The sequence below is a fragment of the Hyperolius riggenbachi genome, chromosome 9 (genome assembly GCF_040937935.1).
Source record: "Hyperolius riggenbachi isolate aHypRig1 chromosome 9, aHypRig1.pri, whole genome shotgun sequence".
NCBI lineage: Eukaryota > Metazoa > Chordata > Amphibia > Anura > Hyperoliidae > Hyperolius > Hyperolius riggenbachi.
The window spans coordinates 48,945,664-48,965,856 of record NC_090654.1 but is presented as its reverse complement, the minus strand read 5'-3'; the positions used below and the strand labels follow the sequence as shown (position 1 = coordinate 48,965,856).

Below are 20,193 nucleotides of genomic sequence, written 5' to 3'. Positions count from 1 at the left end.
TTGTATCCTTTAAGCAATGAAGAGATAAGCAATGAAGAGAAAAAAACCTGCAGCAAAACAAAAATCAACAAAATTACAGCCAGGCAAGAGAGGTCAGTGGCTGCCTCCATATTTTTCACATGACATGTGCACTTTAAAATGCGAGGCCATGTCTGGATTCTAGTAACTGTGCTACAGAGCATTTATGGTAGCAAAGTAGAAGCTGCTACAAGAATAGAAACCATTCCAGGCTACACATCTAATTATAGTTTATTGCGCTTTTTTGTTAGTCTTTTCGATGGTGAGTCAGCTATTGTGTGGGTTTATTTGGCATAAACAGTCTGTATTCTTAAGAGGTTTAAGTGTGATTTGAGCTTCTGAAAGGGTTTATGTCCATAGACTTTCCCCTGGGGAGATGTTCTATGTAGAAGAGGAGCAGAGGGCATGGGACCAGACCTGTAGTCTGCTGTCCTTCTTACATTACCCACCTCCCTCTTTTGGCCATTTACTTGGTTCCTGTTGTAATTATGGCTCTCTCATACATTACATAGACCACCCATTAAGGGAATGGTAATAGAGTTGTACTGTGTTAGTCATTAGTAAAAAGACCAAGGTGTACTGTTAAATTATCCCTTTTATTGTCTGTCTGATTGTATTACAATGGCAAGCTTTCGTGACTGCTCAGGTCCCTTCGGCAGGAATGGTGGTAATATATAATTAATTATTCTCATGCTTTAAATACACTGAAAGTGGATAGTACATTTGTGATCATTTCTGGCATAAAGGTCTTTAACAGATTTCATATATATACTACTCATCTTCAGCTTAATTTCAACTACAATCCTTTTGTCGATACACTCCCCCAAAACATGTAATAGGTCATTATTGTTCCATGAGTGGTGGACATGTGATTGTTGTTGTCCCCTTTGTTCCCCAACCCTGTCCTCAAGGCCCACCAACAGTGCATGTTTTGTGGAAATCCACAGAGGTAGATAATCAGCTCTGCTGAGACACTAACTACATCACCTGTGCATGTTTGTGGTTTCCGGCAAAACATGTACTGTTGGTGGGCCTTGAGGACAGGGTTGGGGAACTCTGTTTTAGTGGCTACTCTTACCCCTGCATTGTCTTGTGGGTGGGGGTGTGGCCTGGACTACTCAGAGTGGGCTGAAGATTTCCTAGCAGTTCAGGCAGTCTTGTACAGAAGAGGAGCAATCATGTGACAGCTGCTCACCCTGGTGTAAAAGGTATGCATTTATCATTATTTTCAATGACTGCAAGTATGGTTTATCTTCACACCCAAATAAAGACTTTGTAAGTAATATACAAAGATAATGGGTCCCTTCTTGTATATATGAGTTTCCTAAACAATCTGTTATTGGTTTCAGATCACGCTTCCTATCTAAATGACTTATGACTTGCTAACGTACAAGACTACTAGGCCATATTTACTTTAACCAGAATTAACCCCTGTAGTATCTGCACTGCCATTCTTCTGGTTTGCTGTCTCTTTTCTCTCCCTGAAAATTTGTAGTCACGGACATTGGCCCTGATTTAATTAACTTGTTCTCCTAACTTTTCTCTTAGGTGATATTTTCAGACCTTATCACTAAAATGCCCTTTAACGTGTACCCAAAGCCGGCGCAGGGGGGTAAGATGTGACATAGATCATGTTACCTGGTCCATAACATGCTTCTGTGTCCCCTAGGTGCCGCTCTCTGTCCCCCCCCCCCTCACCCCCGCACGCGCCTCGCTGTCACTTCCGATATTGCCGGCATGCAGCTTAAGAGGCACTCCGTGCTGGAGAGGCAGTCCTGCAAAAACGCCCACTCTGGGCATCAGGAAGTTTCTCCCTTTGAGAAACTTTGGAGAAAAAGTGAATTGGATCGGGCCGAATGTGTCTGGTATTAGGGCACTATGGTGAAAAATTAAAAAACTTAAAATATGTGAAAACAGACAAATAATAAGTACATTTTTTCCAGAGTAAAATGAGCTATAAATGACTTTTCTCCTATGTTGCTGTCACTTACAGTAGGTAGTAGAAATCTGACAGAGGCGACAGGTTTTGGACTAGTCCATCTCTTCATAGGGGATTCTCAGCATGGCCTTTATTCTTTATAAAGATATTCCCTAAAAAGGATTTAAACAATGATGCTGGCCAGCTTCTCTGCTCGCTACACAGTTTTTTGGCAGTTGAACGGAGCAATTGCCATTCACTAAGTGATTTTGAAAATAAATAAATCCCTTAGAATCCCCCATGAAGAGATGGACTAGTCCACAACCTGTCGTGACAGCAACATAGGAGAAAAGTCATTTTTGGCTCATTTTACTCTGGAAAAAACGTCCTTTTTATTTGTATGTGTTTGCACACAGTTTAAATTGTTCTTTACCAGTAAACAAATTTCTTTGCATTCATTCCATCTTCTTTGTACACACTGGGAGAACTGACCTGCCATTTCCAACATCGCAAAAACAAATGAAAAACAGGGAGCAAAGGAAATGCAGTGAAAGCGGACCTGAACTCAGAATATGCTCTCTGCTCTAAAAGATAAGCAACAGCATAAACCATCAAACCATAACTATCAAAGTTAGCTAAAATTCTAAATGCCGTATATATTTCCAGTGGTTACAGGTAGTCCTCAGTTAACGAAGGAGATAGGGACTGTCAGTTCGTTCTTAACCTGAATCCGTCCTTAAGTCGGGACAGCCACCTTTGCCCCATTCTATAAGCAGAGTAGGTGCAGCGGAAGGCAGATAGGGGACATCTTACCTGTTCCACAGCGGTAGAAGGTCCCAACGTGCTGCACGGAAGCTGCGCAGCCTGTCCTCTTCACAGAAGTAGCAAAGAAATGAACAGCGCTACTTAAAAACAGATGAGTGCTTACCTGCAAAAAAGTGCACACCCCACTCATGGGATTCAAATACACAATGAGCATACACATGACCTGTCTACCACTTGGAGGATGTTAGTTTCACTAACAATTTGCAATTTGTTAGGTACTTGTCCCTCCCACTGTCTTTTTTTGCGCAATTCTCAATTTTACTGGTAGCGCGCACAGGCTATGCATATGCATAGGTAGAATTTAGTTAGTGTTAGGTCCCCTCCCATGGAGGAAAGACTTCTTCGACAGTGGGAGGGACAAGTACCTAACAAATTGCAAATTGTTAGTGAAACTAACATCCTCCAAGTGGTAGACAGGTCATGTGTATGCTCATTGTGTATTTGAATCCCATGAGTGGGGTGTGCACTTTTTTGCAGGTAAGCACTCATCTGTTTTTAAGTAGCGCTGTTCATTTCTTTGCTATGTTTGATTGATTTATTTCTGGTCAGCTGCTCCCACTTAATAGTTTTCCTTTGGTGTATATGCAGAGCCTCTGTTTGGGTTCAAGGTGCGTTTGCAGTTTCTGGGGGGGCTCAGCGCATCTCTGAGCTGAGGCCATTCAGAGGCGGCCTGGTGACGCGCTCTTCACAGAGGTGCCAAGCAACTCATCGAGTACATGTTGTGTATTGCTCCTGTCTTTTATTGCCTGAAGAAGCGGGTTCTCGCCCGTGAAACGCGTTGCGACTGTCATTAGGAGCAAACGAATAAATTGTATATTATTGATATTATTACAAGTACATGTGCCTATCTTTGGTTGGCTAGTCCACCACCACAACCGAAGCAGTTTTAAACTTTTTATTGACTTTTATCCTACCGGCGCCTCTGTACACCTCCGCGCATCTAGAAGTCCACCCTTGGTGGAAGGGTGACATACCCTGCTATTTCCTCCTATCTACAGAGAGCGACATCTTAATCCTGAGTGGGGACAGGCTTGGTCTCCCCACCTGCCTTTACAGTGGTTGCCTAAGTGGTAACCCTGGTTTGTGAGTATATTACTTACTTCTCATATTACTTTCCTTCCCTTCCGATACATACTACACCATATTGGGCTCTCGGTCTTCTACCCTTGTCCTCTCTGTTCATTCACTGTCCCCCCGGTGGCTTCTCATGCATCGCATAATGACGCATCAGGAGGCGCCGCTACTAGGGGGCTTTTCCTGATTGCGTCATTACGTGACGCATGTGAAGCCGCCAGGGGGACAGTGAACAAAGAGAGAGGACGGGCCACGCAGCTTCCGGACAGCACACTGCAACCTTACACCACCGTGGAACAGGTGAGATGTCCCCTATCTGCCATCCACTACGCCTACTCTGCTTTAAAAACAGCAGCAGAAGAGGTAGTCCCTGGTTGCGTGACGTCATCGCGGCGGGTCGGCGGCCGTTCGTATCGGCGGGTCGTTCGTAAGTCGGGCGTTCGTAAACTGGGGACTACCTGTATTAGCAAATAGCAATCCAAAGGCTTTTTTTTTCATCTTTTCATGTTTTATGTGAAGAAAATATATTTACAGAGAACAGTTTTCACTGTGGGCATTACTATGGAGGACTGAGTGCAGCACATCCAGCATATAGAAACAATCTTCACTGGCTGTACTGTTAGTAAAAGGTGTGCAGAATGAGAGAAAGCAGAAATATAGCATCAAATAGTTGTGTATATAATTATCAGCTGCAGCTCTGTGTGCCTGTGATCCTGTGTCTCTCTGCCTACCACGCAGTGTAAAATAAACAGTTTACAGCCATGGAGATCTCCATCTGAATGGGGGGGGGGGGGGGGGGGGAGCATCCAAGTAAGGAAAAAGTACAGGTCCTCCTTTTAAGATCCTTCTCTGCATCTAAAAATCCCTAAGCTGTCCTTATATGATCTGCAAGAAAGCAGGCAGGGCAGGAACAAAATCATTCCTCTGTGAATAGTGACAGAGGGACAGAGAAGAGTAACCTAGCTACATGATACAACTCTAGCCCCTAGCATCAACGCCAACACAAACTATTACAAACAGCTGATAAACAAGGCATGTTTTTTTCACACAGGCTGTGATGAGACACCTCTGAAAAGCCTTCTAATGTTGCTGGCTAAAAGCTCTATAGGTATGTGGAGTTTACAGAAGAACAGTTTATTTGATAGTTGTTCTTTAAAAAGAAAACATTTCTTTGTTACAGCTGATACAAATCCTGCAATAAATATGCAGTGAGACTACTTCCTGCTTTCATGGAAGCAGACATAGGGTTAGCTGAGAGATCAAATTACACTGGTGATTAGTCACAGATGAGGGGGAATTAGACAGGCTAAACTTTCTAAATACATACAGGGTGCATTTCTCTATGTTTTTCTTCTGTCCTGTTCGAGAGTGCAGGTCCACTTTAAAGGACTACTATTGCAAAGAATTTAAAAAACATACAGTAGATATCAAATGTGTATTTCTACCAGAGTAAAATGTATTATAAATTACTTTTTTCCCTATGTTGATGTCACGTTGAAAGTAATGACATGATGATGTCAGTTGAAAGTAAAAAGCTGACAAATCTGACAGATTTTGGACTAGTCCATCTAGTCCATCTCATCATGGAGGATTTTCAGTATCTACTTTATTATTTACAAAAGCAGTCAATTTAAAGGATCTACACAAAGATGTCAGCCAGCATACTCTACTCATTTGCACACTATTCTGTCAGTTGGACTGAGCATCTGCTGTTCAGTAAAGGTTTTTATATGAAGTATATGAAGAAATACCTGAAAATCTCCCAAAAGGAGACTGACTAGTCCAAAACCTGTCAGATTTTCACTATCTCCTGTAAGTCACAGCAACACATAAGAAAAATGATTTATAGTGCTTTCTACTCTGGGGCATTGTACATTTTTATATGTATGCATTTTCAATTTTTCACAATAGTGGTGCTGTAATTTAGCTGATTGCAATGCACCAAGATAATAAAAGTATTGAAACACCAGTGGTAATCGCAAATGTTTCAGTATTATATACCAACAGCAAGCTCTGACAGCCGTTTCAGTATTATATACCAACAGCAAGCTCTGACAGCCGTTTCAGTATTATATACCAACAGCAAGCTCTGACAGCCGTTTCAGACACTTTTCAACATGATACTCACAACACGGTGCCAAAACCGTAAACGTCGCAAAGAGGCTAGCCAGAAGGAGGATGACTACCTTCTCTGTTACCGGAGCTGCTAGGTAACACATACCGGTACTCCTTCTATCTTAGTGCCAATTGCACAGGGCACTGAGATAGTGAAGGACCCAGTGACAATTAACATTGGGCAATGGTGCCCTGCAAAAGGGCAGAGAGGAAGGGGATTAACTGCAGGGGGTAGGGTGCTCACATTCCTTGGCTTTCCTCAAGCATGCATACTGTACTCGTTTGAATATGTAAAATGAACCATGCTGATTTCTAACTTTTAATTTAAATATAAACTCAAAAGAGTAATATATGCGCTGACAAAGTCTTCACAAGTTCAGCACCATGGAGAACTCCTGCTATACAGTATCTTAGCTGATGACACTAAAGGTCCGTACACACGCTGGACTGCAGGCAACGACGGGTCTGTCGTCACCTCCAGCTGGGCAGGTTTTCAGCAGACAGTCCGGCGTGTGTACAGTCTGTCGGCGGACTGATAAGGCTGTTTCTGAGCGATCCGCCGGGTGGATCGCTCAGAAACAGTCGTATCAGTCTGCAGACAGACTGTACACACGCCGGACTGTCGCTGGAACGCCCACCCAGCGGAAGGGGACGACGGACCCGTCGTTGCCTGCAGTCCGGCGTGCATACACACATTTACTACAGCAGACAAGGATTGGATTGGCTCTGTTATTGAATGTACTTGCAAATTAGAAAGTTCTCTCACTTCCAATTAATAAATTAGGACAGTAACAGGAGTTAATCATAAGATTGTGTTCTGATAATTTAGAGAATCACCATACACCTCTATAGGACCATAGCCATTCCAAAAAAATGTTCCTAACAGACAAAGCCTGATTTTTTAGAGTTCGTATTTGCTGTAATTCCGTGATCAGTCCCAGGTGTGCAAAAAGATAGATAGTATTCCTACCCTGTAATACATAAAATGACTTATGCAGCAGTGATAAATTCCCATAGATCTTTTTGTTTAAAGTGGGTTTAACTTAAAAAAAATGAGCAAAGGAGTTAGACAATTGTATGTGTTTTTATTGCAGTTTGTGCCAATACTAAAACTTCCTGCCTTTATTCCTGTTTCTGGGACCTGCATTGACCTCCATGGCTGTAATGTAAACCTTGGTGGTCCTGGAGACAGGAAGTAAGGATCAGCAATAGAGGCGTAGCTAGAAACCATGTGGCTCCATAGCAAAATACACAAAACATGATGACACCTTAAATTGTGCCCTCCCAGTATTAGTAGCCAGAGGTACTACCATTATTAAGTAGCTTCCCAGTATGGATAGTCAGAGGGTCTTCCAGTAATAGTCCCCCAGGATAGGTAACCATAGGGGCCCCAGTATTAAGTAGCCCCCAGCATAGATAACCTCTTTCCTTTGCTCTGCTTGCATTACTCTGCACCTAAGGGGGCCAACTGAGGACCCCATTATCACTGCAGGCAATTGCCAGTGGGCCCCCCATGGCTACAGACCCCGGCTGCTATCACAACTCTTTAAAAAAAAGGGTTTTTGCTGTATCTGTCTTTGCTGGACAGGAAATTATGGAAATTATGCCAGATATGGCAGGGCATAGCCAAGAGTAAAAACATAAACGCAATTCTAACCCCTTTCCAGGCTATCGAATACTAAAATATCCTAAACCCCAAAACCATTCTGTTCTTGTTGTTTTATTGCAGATAGAATTTACATCCCTTTTTTTTTAAAGGGACGCTAAAGTGTGAGGTCTATGGAGGCTGCCATATATATTTCCTATTAAGCAATACCAGTTGCCCGGCATCCTGTGGGTCTTTGTGGTCAGTAGTGTCTGAATCACACACCTGAAACACACACCTGGTGCTGCTATGCATATTACCCTGTCGGCATAGGGTAATGTGCAAGGGGGAAATGGTGCGGTGCAATCGTCCTACCCCGAGCTCTACTGCCGCAAGACAATCACACGGCACCATGGGCTTGATTCGCTAAACCTTGATAACTTATAGCACGGAGGCACTAGCATTTTTCGGCGCGTCTTTTGCACACAATATTAAATTTTTGTGCACAATTGCGCGCAAAAATTCATGATTGCATGTGAAAATTCGCGATTGCACGTGAAAACGAGTGCAAAACCGCTAGCGTGGCCGTAATATGGGTTATAACGGTTTTAGTGAATCAAGCCCCATGAGTGAAATTAGCCTTAAAGAACAAGTGACACTCATGCTAACCTAGTATTAAAAAACACATATATTAGTATATAAACACTAGTTCTTCTTACATAACAGATGTATTGCACTGTCCACGTTAGGATTCCTGTGAGTTTTATAAAGGAAAAGCAGAGAATCCTATTCTAGACTGAATGAAGCTAATCCTGACATTATTAACTCCCTCGCTCTTTTTTCTCCTCTTGCTAATTGTGTATTCGTTATCTGCCCTCCTCCCAGAGTCTTCAGACACTCCCACTGAGGTCTATACTAGGAAGTGCACTGTCATTAGAAGGAGGGGGGGGGGAAGGGAAGAGGAGGAATATATTATAGATAAAAAGACCACCCCAGCATGCAACTGTTTTGCCAGCTGATGGCAATGGCAATTAAAAGGCCAGGGCTCCTAAGGTATGTGAAAACTCCAAACCATAACAGCAGAAAAAGGTTTGAAAGTTTTGAATGCAGGATTAGCATATTTATCACTTAATACACTCAGACCAGTTGCTGTTGAAATTAGATTTTTATGGTGACAATCCCGCTTTAATGTCAAATAAATATGTCAGCCTCCATGTCCATCTCAGTTTATGTTCCCTTTAAAACGAAATACATTTGGGAGCCTCCATATCGCTCACTTTAGGTTCCCTTTAATTCTGATTTTCCTTCTCTGTTTAGCAAGACACAGATACATGTATAACATCTGGCACTGCTTTCTCTAAGTCGGGTGTTAATGCACTGTGAGAAGGGTCACCTCATGGTGCCCCCCAGGCTGGACCCCACCCCGCCCCTGTTTATTGGTCTAGGCCAGACTTTCCATGGCCCTTTGGCTTCCTCAGAGTCAGGTTCTGGGTCATTGTGAGGGGCAGCGCTGAAGCGTTGAGAAGCTGCTCATTGTGCTGCTGCCAAGAGGGACATCTCCCCCTATTTATAGACACAGCAGCCTCTGGCCCTTTGTCTTTGCTGCTCAGCAGGATGTGTGTGAGATGTGTGAGTGCTGCTGGGACAGATTAATGGTGGGGAAGATTGGCCACTCCTTCAGGCCAGGCTGCCCGGCGAAGATGCCACCCCTAGGAAAACATTCCAAACCCTTTCACATAGGTAACCGAATAATCATCCCCGGCCATTCTTCTCAGAGGGCTGCCAGGGGAGGCACAGTGCCTGATTTATGAAGGGTTTCTTCTCCTCAGCTGCAGGGTGCAAGCGGCCATGTAAATTATCTGTCCCAAATCTATTGAAGTGGACCTGAACTCTTGCACAGGACAGAAGGAAAAGATAGAGAAATGCACCCTGTATGTATTTAGAGAGTTTAGCCAGTGGCGTATAGCTAATGAGCTGTGGGCCCCACTGCAAATTTTACAATGGGACCCCCCAAGCACTCTATACATAACAATTGATAAGGCGCACCAAAACCTGCTAATGGCAACTACAGTGTCAGAGGTGCAAGATGGGGAACAGTTACTATTCAAAGTATCTATAGAAGTGATTGTTACCAGCACAGGACCAATAAAGAGCTAATAATGTAGTTGAGGGAGGGCCCTACAGGGCCCCTCAGGCTCAAGGGCCCTGATGCGGTGGCAACCTCTGCACCCCCTATTGCTACGCCCCCTGAGTTTAGCCTGTCAAATTCTCCCTCATCTGAGTCAGCTCAGGAATCTCCTCTGCCAGGGCAGAACAGCTAATTTGTAAACACAGGATGTCAACCCTATGGCTGCCTCCACGAAAACAGGAAGTAGAAACACTGCAGATTTACTGCAGGATTTGTATTAGCTGTAACAAAGAAATGTTTTTCTTTAAAGGTTACTAAGCTGTTACTTATGAGGAAATTCTGAATTAAAATCTGCTTTTAAAGAGAACCTGAACTGAAAAAAAAAGACACAATAACCATACACAGGTCATACTTACCTCCCGTGTAGTCTACTACTCAATCTTTTTCTCCTCTCCTGCGTCTCATTTGTCCACTGTGATCATGGGATTTCTCCGTCCTCCATTTTAAAAATGCCCATTACCCCAACAGCTTCCTGGCCAGCACACTGTTAAACTGTAATATCACCCATGTAATATCACCCATTTGAGCCATAGGGATATTATAGTCATAGGGATATTGAGCCATAGGGATATATTACCTTGCACATTCAGTTGTAAGGCCTAGTGCACACCGAGCGGTTTTTGGAGCGATCCGCCGGCCGCATCCGCCTGTAAAAACCCTTGGCTAATGTATTGCAATGGGATAGTGCACACCGGCGGTTTGAGGTTTTTGCCAAGCCGCAAACGCGCCTCCCGTTGCACGTTTGCGGTTTTCAGAAGCGTTTCGTCCTCAATGTAAAGTATAGGAAAAACGCAAACCGCTACTTCAGAGTGGTTTGCCAGGCGTTTTTGTTACAGAAGCTGTTCAGTAACAGCTTTTACTGTAACAATATGTGTAATCTGCTACCCAAAAACGCACCCAAAACCGCTAGGTGTGTTTAGAAAACGTCTCTAAATATACCTAGAATCGCTCTGAAATCAGCTCCAAAAACCGCTAGCGTTTTGTGGATCTGCTAGCGGTTTTGGTGTGCACTGGGCCTAACTGACAATTGCTGATATATAACTGACAGTTAGGCCTAGTGCCCACCGAGCGGTTTTTGGAGCGATCCGCCGGCCGCATCCGCCTGGAAAAACGCTTGGCTAATGTATTGCAATGGGATGGTGCACACCGGCGGTTTGAGGTTTTTGCTAAGCCGCAAACCTGCTGCGCGTTTGCGGATTTCGGAAGCGTTTCATCCTCAATGTAAAGTATAGGAAGAACGCAAACCGCTCTGAAAAACGCTACTTCAGAGCGGTTTGCCAGGCATTTTTGTTACAGAAGCTGTTCAGTAACAGCCTTTACTGTAACAATATGTGTAATCTGCTACACAAAAACGCACCCAAAACCGCTAGGTATGTTTAGAAAACCCCTCTAAACATACCTAGAATCGCTCTGAAATCAGCTCCCAAAACCGCTAGCGTATTGCGGATCTGCTAGCGGTTTTGGTGTGCACTGGGCCTTAGGCCTGGTGCACACCAGAGGAGTTTTTCTGAGCTTTTTGAGTTTTTAATTTTATCCCTATGTGTCTGTGCACACTGGAGCAATGAGGTTTTGTAAAAAAAACCCATAGCATTACATTGGGAAGAGCTTTTGAAAACTCTAAAAGCTCTTACCAATGTAATGCTATGGGGTTTTTTACAAAACCTCATTGCTCCAGTGTGCACAGACACATGGTATAACATTAGAAGCAGATTTAAAAACTCAAAACACTCAGAAAAACTCCTCTGGTGTGCACCAGGCCTAAGGCCCGGTGCACACCAAAACCGCTAGCAGATCCGCAATACGCTAGCGGTTTTGGGAGCTGATTTCAGAGCGATTCTAGGCATCTTTGGAGAGGTTTTCTAAACATACCTAGCGGTTTTGGGTGCGTTTTTGTGTAGCAGATTACACATATTGTTACAGTAAAAGCTGTTACTGAACAGCTTCTGTAACAAAAACACCTGGCAAACCGCTCTGAAGTAGCGTTTTTCAGAGCGGTTTGCGTTTTTCCTATACTTTACATTGAGGACAAAACGCTTCCGAAAACCGCAAACATGCAGCAGGAGGCGCGTTTGCGGCTTGTCAAAAACCTCAAACCGCCAGTGTGCACCATCCCATTGCAATACATTAGCCAAGCGTTTTTACAGGCGGATGCGGCCGGCGGATCGCTCCAAAAACCGCTCGGTGTGCACTAGGCCTAACTGGTATATTTCAGTTCTGACAAAATATTGTCAGAACTGGAAGGGATCACTGTAAGAAGAAAATGATGAGCTTCTGAGAGGAACTGACTGTGAGGTTAGTATATAATATTCATTTGCAGCTACGTCATGTGTTTATTTTAAATAATTTTCCTCGCTTCCCTTTAAGAATAACTGTAACGCTGACTGTTAGCTTCACCTCTATAACCCATAAGGGCCTGATGCACAAAGCAGCCGTAAAATGTCTGTGCGCAAGTAGTGCACTGCAATTCTACCCGTACTAACAGGACGCATTACTGGGGCTATGCGCGCGTTGCTATGGTAACACTTGTGCAGTAGTTGGGAAGGAGGGAGGAAGTAAACTTTTACAAAGACATTTATTGAACTTTGCTGAGATTATGCAGCTGGATTTTTAGGAGCACAATTTGGGTTACTGGAAAGTATTTACACATTTTGACAATATCAGGTTTGCCAGCAGGGGCGTTTTCAGGCATAGGCATTACACGCCACTGCCTGGAGTGCCATTGGTGCTGGGGGGCACCATGTCCCTGAACTAAGCCCTGCCCCCGAATGAATCCATGCCTCCTGAACGAAGCCACACCCCCACAGGCGTTTGTACCTTCTGTCTCCTTGTGCTACCTTCAGTCCCCCTGTGCGTCCAGAGATGGATTAAAGTGAAATAGTGCCCTAGGCAAGCAACGACTTTGGGCCCCACACTTGATGGCCACCTAGCTTTTTTGGCAAGATTTGTTGGGGGTTAGCATAAACCAAGCCTCTAGACTCTCTCTAGGCCCTAGGCACCTGGCTAAGTTGCCTTGAGGATGATCCAGCTCTGTGTGCATCCCTCTGTGCCTTCCTCTGTACCACTGTGTCTCCTTCTGTCCTCCTTTGAGCCTCCCTCTTTTCCCGTCCCCCTCCTGCGCTCCCCTAGTCTAGTGTGTAAATGTGAATATAGCTCAGCAGAAACTGTCCTCTAACCTCCCCTCTGGAGTCCAGTGCTGTGTCTGTGCAAGCATCCTGTCTGTTTTCTGCTCCCTCTACTGCTTGCTCTCTAATTCTGCTGCACTATACTCTGCATTTACACACTAAGCTGGGGTAGTGCAGGAAGGGGGTGTGCAACGGAATGCGACAGGATCGGCGAGTTGTTAGTGCCACATTCAGAAATCTGCATCCAGAAAAACGAATGCAGAACTAGTGGAAATAGGCCCTTTCTCAGGGCATCCACCCTATACGGCACATGGCTTATATTTACTAGTGTGTGGTGGGGTTTTTTTTTTTGGGGGGGGAGGGGGGGGGAGTGACACAGGAGTTCTTGGCTGGAGTGACAAAAAGGCTATAAATGCCCCTGTTTGCCAGGGAGATGGGTGACCCTTCAGGGCCCGTTTCCACTAGCCGTTGCGCGCGGCTGCGAGACGCGCGGCGGCACTTCCTGGAATCCCAGAAGGATTCGCTGCCGCCCGCATGGAAAAATGCTGCAATGTCGGCCGAATCGCTATGGTAAGCGATTCGGACGGCGGCAGCATTATCCCCTATGGCAGAGTTTCCCCGTGCGATTTGCTTGTGGGGAAACTCTGCGGATTCGTCCCGATTTCCTCAGCAGTGGAAATGGACCCTTAATGTCAAATATTTTTGTATCTTACAACAGAGCTTGTGAGCACATCTGTAGCTACTGAAAAATGATCCTTTGACTGTGGGCTGCTCAATGCACTTCAAATGGATTATGAAACTGGCTAATATTGTTTCCCTTCAAAACTAACAACAGCTGGAAAACTTATAAAGTTTCAAAATAGTTTCTACATATGAAAAAAAAAAAATGTTCAAACCAGCTTCATTCGCTGCAGATGAGAGTAAGGGCTGTTTCACACGGACGCTTTCCCGGTGTTTATCGCGACATTTTAGACGCGACATTTACCACAATCTACCGCCGTCCCATTCAAGTGAATGGGAGCGTTCCGCATTGGCTTTTGCAGGCTTCCATGAAAGCCTGGCGGCATTGCGTTTCGTCTTAAAAACAACATGTTATGCTGGGAAAGCAATGCAGGGACACGAACCGCCAGCTTTAAAGGCTTCGCAAAAGCCTTCAAAAGCTAGCGTAATTATGTTGGCGTTTCAACGCAACAACTGACAAAAGCTTGGCAGATGTCCGTCTGAACCAGCCCTAACAGAGGGGCTCTGGGTTATCAGAAGTAGGGATGAGGGGGCACAGTTTTGAGAGGAGTGGAACTGTACTCGCTCGCGCCAAGGAGGGGGCCGCAGCAGAGAGGGCTAATTACCTGTATAACCACTTCTTGCAGAGCCAGATCATTCACAAGGCAAATCCAGGCAGTTGCCTAGGGCCTGGAGAGAGTCTAGGGGCCTGGTTGAAGCTAGCCGCTTCCAAATCCAAATCAGTGTCCAATCACTGCACTGCACATGGTGTCCAATCACTGCACTGCACATGGTGTCCAATCACTGCACTGCACATGGTGTCCAATCACTGCACTGCACATTGTGTCCAATCACTGCACTGCACATGGTGTCCAATCGCTGCACTGCACATTGTGTCCAATCACTGCACTGCACATGGTGTCCAATCACTGCACTGCACATTTTTTTCAATCACTGCACTGCACATGGTGTCCAATCACTGCACTGCACTGCACATGGTGTCCAATCACTGCACTGCACATTGTGTCCAATCACTGCACTGCACATGGTGTCCAATCACTGCACTGCACATGGTGTCCAATCACTGCACTGCACATGGTGTCCAATCACTGCACTGCACATGGTGTCCAATCACTGCACTGCACATTGTGTCCAATCACTGCACTGCACATGGTGTCCAATCACTGCACTGCACATTTTTTTCAATCACTGCACTGCACATGGTGTCCAATTACTGCACTGCACTGCACATGGTGTCCAATCACTGCACTGCACATTGTGTCCAATCACTGCACTGCACATGGTGTCCAATCACTGCACTGCACATGGTGTCCAATCACTGCACTGCACATGGTGTCCAATCACTGCACTGCACATGGTGTCCAATCACTGCACTGCACATTGTGTCCAATCACTGCACTGCACATGGTGTCCAATCACTGCACTGCACTGCACATGGTGTCCAATCACTGCACTGCACATTGTGTCCAATCACTGCACTGCACATTGTGTCCAATCACTGCACTGCACATGGTGTCCAATCACTGCACTGCACTGCACATGGTGTCCAATCACTGCACTGCACATGGTGTCCAATCACTGCACTGCACATGGTGTCCAATCACTGCACTGCACATGGTGTCCAATCACTGCACTGAACATTGTGTCCAATCACTGCACTGCACATGGTGTCCAATCACTGCACTGCACATGGTGTCCAATCACTGCACTGAACATTGTGTCCAATCACTGCACTGCACATGGTGTCCAATCACTGCACTGCACATTGTGTCCAATCACTGCACCGCACATTATCTTCTATTTAAACACATTTTTAGAACTTTGCTATTGAAAAAGTACCAAAAAGTAGGTGAAAAAGTACTATCAAAATTATGTTAAGTATTTTGTTGCATTCTGGTGGTTTAAAGGGCATTTTATTGACAAGTTTGAAAATATCACATAGGAGAAAACTCAGAAGAAAAAGTGAAATGCATATGGGCCATGGTGTCTGTCCAATCACTGCACTGCACATATTGTCCAAACACTGCACTGCACATCGTGTAAGTACAATCACTGCACTGCACATATTGTCCGAACACTGCACTGCACATCGTGTAAGTACAATCACTGCACTGCACACGGTGTCTGTCCAAACACTGCACTGCACATATTGTTCAAACCGGATCAGGGAATAATGGCGCACAGCGCCTATGCATAGGCACCACCAGGGGGGTCTTAGGGTTAGGCACCACCAGAGGGGTCTTAGGGTTAGGCACCACCAGGGGGTGGTTAGGATTAGGCACCACCAGGGGGTGGTTAGGATTAGGCACCACCAGGGGGGTCTTAGGGTTAGGCACCACCAGGGGGGGGGGGGGGGTCTTAGGGTTAGGCACCAACCGGGAGGGTCTTAGGGTTAGGCACCACCAGGGGGGTCTTAGGGTTAGGCACCACCAGGGGGGTCTTAGGGTTAGGCACCACCAGGGGGGTCTTAGGGTTAGGCACCACCAGGGGGGTCTTAGGGTTAGGCACCACCAGGGGGGGTCTTAGGGTTAGGCACCACCAGGGGGGTCTTAGGGTTAGGCACCACCAGGGGGGGTCTTAGGGTTAGGCACCACCAGGGGGGTCTTAGGGTTAGGCACCAACCGGGAGGGTCTTAGGGTTAGGCACCACCAGGGAGGTCTTAGGGTTAGGCACCACCAGGGGGGTCTTAGGGTTAGGCACCACCGGGAGGGTCTTAGGGTTAGGCATCACCAGGGGGGTGGTTAGGGTTAGGCACCAACCGGGAGGGTCTTAGGTTTAGGCACCACCAGGGGGGTCATAGGGTTATGCACCACCAGGGGGGTCTTAGAGTTAGGCACCACCAGGGGGGTCTTAGGGTTAGGCATCACCAGGGGGGTGGTTAGGGTTAGGCACCACCAGGGGGGGGGTTAGGGGTTAGGGATAGGTACAGAAAGGGTTCTTTGTGTTAACGCTAAATAACAATAAGGCTTTAACGTTAAATAACAATAAGGCTTTAACGTTAAATAACAATAAGGCTTTAACGTTAAATAGCGATAAGCGGCAAACGAATTAGCGGCAACACCGTGCGCCATTATTCACAGGCGCCATTTTCAGGTGGATCCTGTTCAAACACATCATGCAAGTACAATCACCGCACTGCACATGATGTCTGATCACTGTACTGCACATAGTCCCATATGAAATTCACTTTTTCTCCTGAGTTTTCTCTTAAGAAATTATTTTTCATCTTGTATTTTACGTGAAAAAGTGCCATCAAAGTGCTATCAAAATTATTATGAGTATTTGTCCTGCTTGCTGGTATTTTATTTACAAGTTGTGAAAATATCACCTAGGAGAAAAAGGTGAAAAAGTTAATTGTATATGAGCCACAGGCCCAAATGCAATTCACTTTTTCTCATGAGTTTTCTCCTAAGTAATATTTTAAGTGTTCAAAATGTACTTTATTGACAGGCCGATCAAAGGATAACAATCAAAAGCATCATGAAAATGATAACATGTAAGCGATTGATATTGGTAAACGCCTCAACAGGAGGCAATCAACAGAAACATAAAAAAAAGAGAACAACATAGGTTCCATTGGGTAAGATTTGCAACATATACATTATGGGTTTGACATATGACTACAGCAGTAAAACTAGTGCTTTCAATGGTTAAGTATTCATAAGACATGTGAATAACCACCCGTAAACATTCAATACTTGAGATATAGTTGCATGGCCCCTAAAATCAAGCCAAGGCTTCCATACTTTTTCAAAGATATGTACAGTGTCGGTTATTCTAGCATTAATTCGTTCATGCAGCATTTTTTTATTCATTTGTGTCAAGATTGCTGAGAAATGAAGGTTTTGCTGCTTCCATTGCAATGTAGAGTTTGGTAGAGGCCACTACTGCATGTAATGTATTGGGTGGTTTATGACCTAGTAGGAACACTTGGGGGTCCTTAGTAACTGTAGTAGAGAGAATTTGAGACAAATTTGTAGCAAGTTTGGACCAAATCTTGGAGACTTTCGGACAATCCCACCATATGTGCTACATAGTACCTGGAAGAGCCGACCCGAGTATAAGCCGAGATACGCACTTTTCCATAAGAAAACAGGAAAAAGGGATTGACTCGCGTATAAACCCCCTTCCCAGTATAGCCGCCTCCACAGTGGCCACATGTGTCCCCAGTACAAGTCAGCCCTCATCCCCATAGCCAGATGCGCACCAAGGAGGATACAGCTGTGTCTCAAGAGGCCACACAGGAAGAATCCTTGATCATTGCATGGCTGAAAGGTTGCTGGCATGCAATGCTCCAAATGCCGGGGGACACAGGTAGTCTTGAGCAGCACACACTGCACACCATGTTGCAGGGGATGGGGAGCATGGAAACAGCAGGGAGCCAGATGGCAAGAGCAGGATTACTAGTACACGATCCCTACGCTCCTCTGGCAGTAACAAAGCCTGCTCCACCATCTGTTCTGCTCCTCCGACTCGCATATAAACCGAGGGGGTAACTTTTCAGCACATTTTTGTGTTGATAAATTAGGCTTATACGTGAGCATATACAGAATGCACCAGCTTTTGGGTACTTTTTTAATTGTAAAAGTTATTCTAAAGAGAAGGTGAACATTTTCTCCGAGGGGATAACTCAGGAGAAAATGGTAATTGCATATGGGCCACAGTGTCTAGTCATTGTACTGCCCATAATGTCCAATATACAGGTAGATCAAACACTGCAGAGCAAGCCAACGGATCAAATTGGAGCAGGCCCAGAATGTACTGTATTGCAGGCAAAGGATCAGCATCAGACAGTCAAGCTTCATGTATTAAAATAATTTCACCAATGGTAGCCTCCTTTTTTGTTTCACTTCATGCTTGCTTTAAATCGGCCTAAGTAAATGTCATATTTAATAGTTAGCATAGCTCCCAACTGTCCCTTTTTTGGAAGGACAGTCCCTCATTGGGAACCCAATCCCTTCGTCCCTCTTTTTTCCTTATGTGTCCCTCTTTCAGGACTGATGTACAGATCTGTATTACTATCAGTATTTTTCTACAGAAAAATATGTTTAAATGACTAAACTTTAGTCCCATCAATGAAATGAATATATTTACTGTTTCAAATGTTAAAATGAAGAAAAACTAATGATGATAAAAAAAAAGGTCCCTTGTTTGAATGATAAAACGTCGTCTTTTGCTTCTAAATTCTTTGTGGTACGTGTGACTAGTGGTGTGGCGGGGGCGTGGTTAGCGGTGTGGCAGGGGCGTGTCCTAAAGTGGTCCCTCTTTCTTATCTCAAAAAGTTGGGAGGTATGAGTTAGACCACTGAAAAGGCGAAAAGGCCATCTTGTAGAGATAAATGAGAAAGTCAATCTGGAGGAGGCTTAGGAGTTAAATCGGAATCTTGGCTGGAAGGTGGATCTGTGAAATGTTACATTGTGTACTGTGAAGAGTTTAGCAGCCTTGCTGTATGCGCTCCACATGTCCGCCTTCATTCTACCTCCAGCATGTGCTGCTACCGTCCCTTTCAAGTCTGTGCAATGTACTGCGCTGTACAGCAGCGGAATCACAACTGCTCAACACAGAACACCTGGAGGTAATCCAGAGCTACTGATATACACATAGCTGAATCCATTAACCAACTGCAACTGCTACATCCAGCAGCTAAACTACAAGTCCCAGAGGCATGTGCAAGAAAGCGTGAGACGTGTAGTTCCTGAGCCCCTGGAGGGGGGGGATCAGTTGAATTGTGCATGGCGTTGGGAGGCGCTCAATAGAATGTAATGATGCGCTGCAGTCATACAGTGCCCAAGTGGTGAGTTGGGTGATACGCTAGCAATAGCCGATAGCTCTGCAGGAGGCGCACAGCTACATCTGTTTGTAAGTACAGGTAATAACTTTCACATGACCAATAACAGATCATCACAGTGTAGTGGATAGAGCCATCAGGATTATCTCCAAAATGCATGAAGCCACTTTGGGCTGAGTAGGCCACAAGAAGGCCAATAATCTACCAAGGCTTATAGTCCACAACCTTTTAAAGTCAATCGTTTCTTGTTGCCAGAGGCTGGATCCAATCAACAGTGTCCTCCGGCCATTACAGCAAGAGTCAAACGTAAAACAATTAGAGGACATAACTGTTTAGTTTTAATACCACCAATAACCCATCAGCAGGGGCTTAATTATATAGCTTGCAAGGGATGCAGCTGCAGGGGGGCCCAGAAGCTGCAGGGGGCCCCGTGGGGGGAGACGTTTCTTTTTACCTGTCCTGAGAGACTGACAAGGGCACAGAGAGAAAAAAACGTTCTGCTCCCTGCACAATTGTTCTAATGACTGCCTCTGCTCAGCCACAGATAAGGAATCATACAAAGTTTTGTAGACAAAGATTTGAAGACAGTCCCTATTCAGCGTGCAGCAGGGTCTTGTGTACAGCGCCCAGCCCCCAACCTGTCTACCCCTCCCCAAGTGTTCTGTACTGTAGTGATGCTGGAGAAGTCTGCAGAGCCAGTTCTGGCTGCTCCATCAGAGATGGACAGAGTGAGTATAATAAGCTGAGGCTGGGAGCGCACTCATCTGCGGTTTTTCAGTATTCGTTTTATGCACAACATGTGTGTCTGTATGTGTGAAA

General features: G+C 45.1%; 1 protein-coding gene across 1 annotated transcript in view; it reads right to left on the bottom strand.

Annotated features, from left to right (window-relative positions):
• Positions 1-20,193, bottom strand: part of COL7A1 (collagen type VII alpha 1 chain) — a 331,680-nt gene that overhangs the window by 302,584 nt on the left and 8,903 nt on the right. The gene's annotated exons all lie outside the window — the stretch shown is intronic.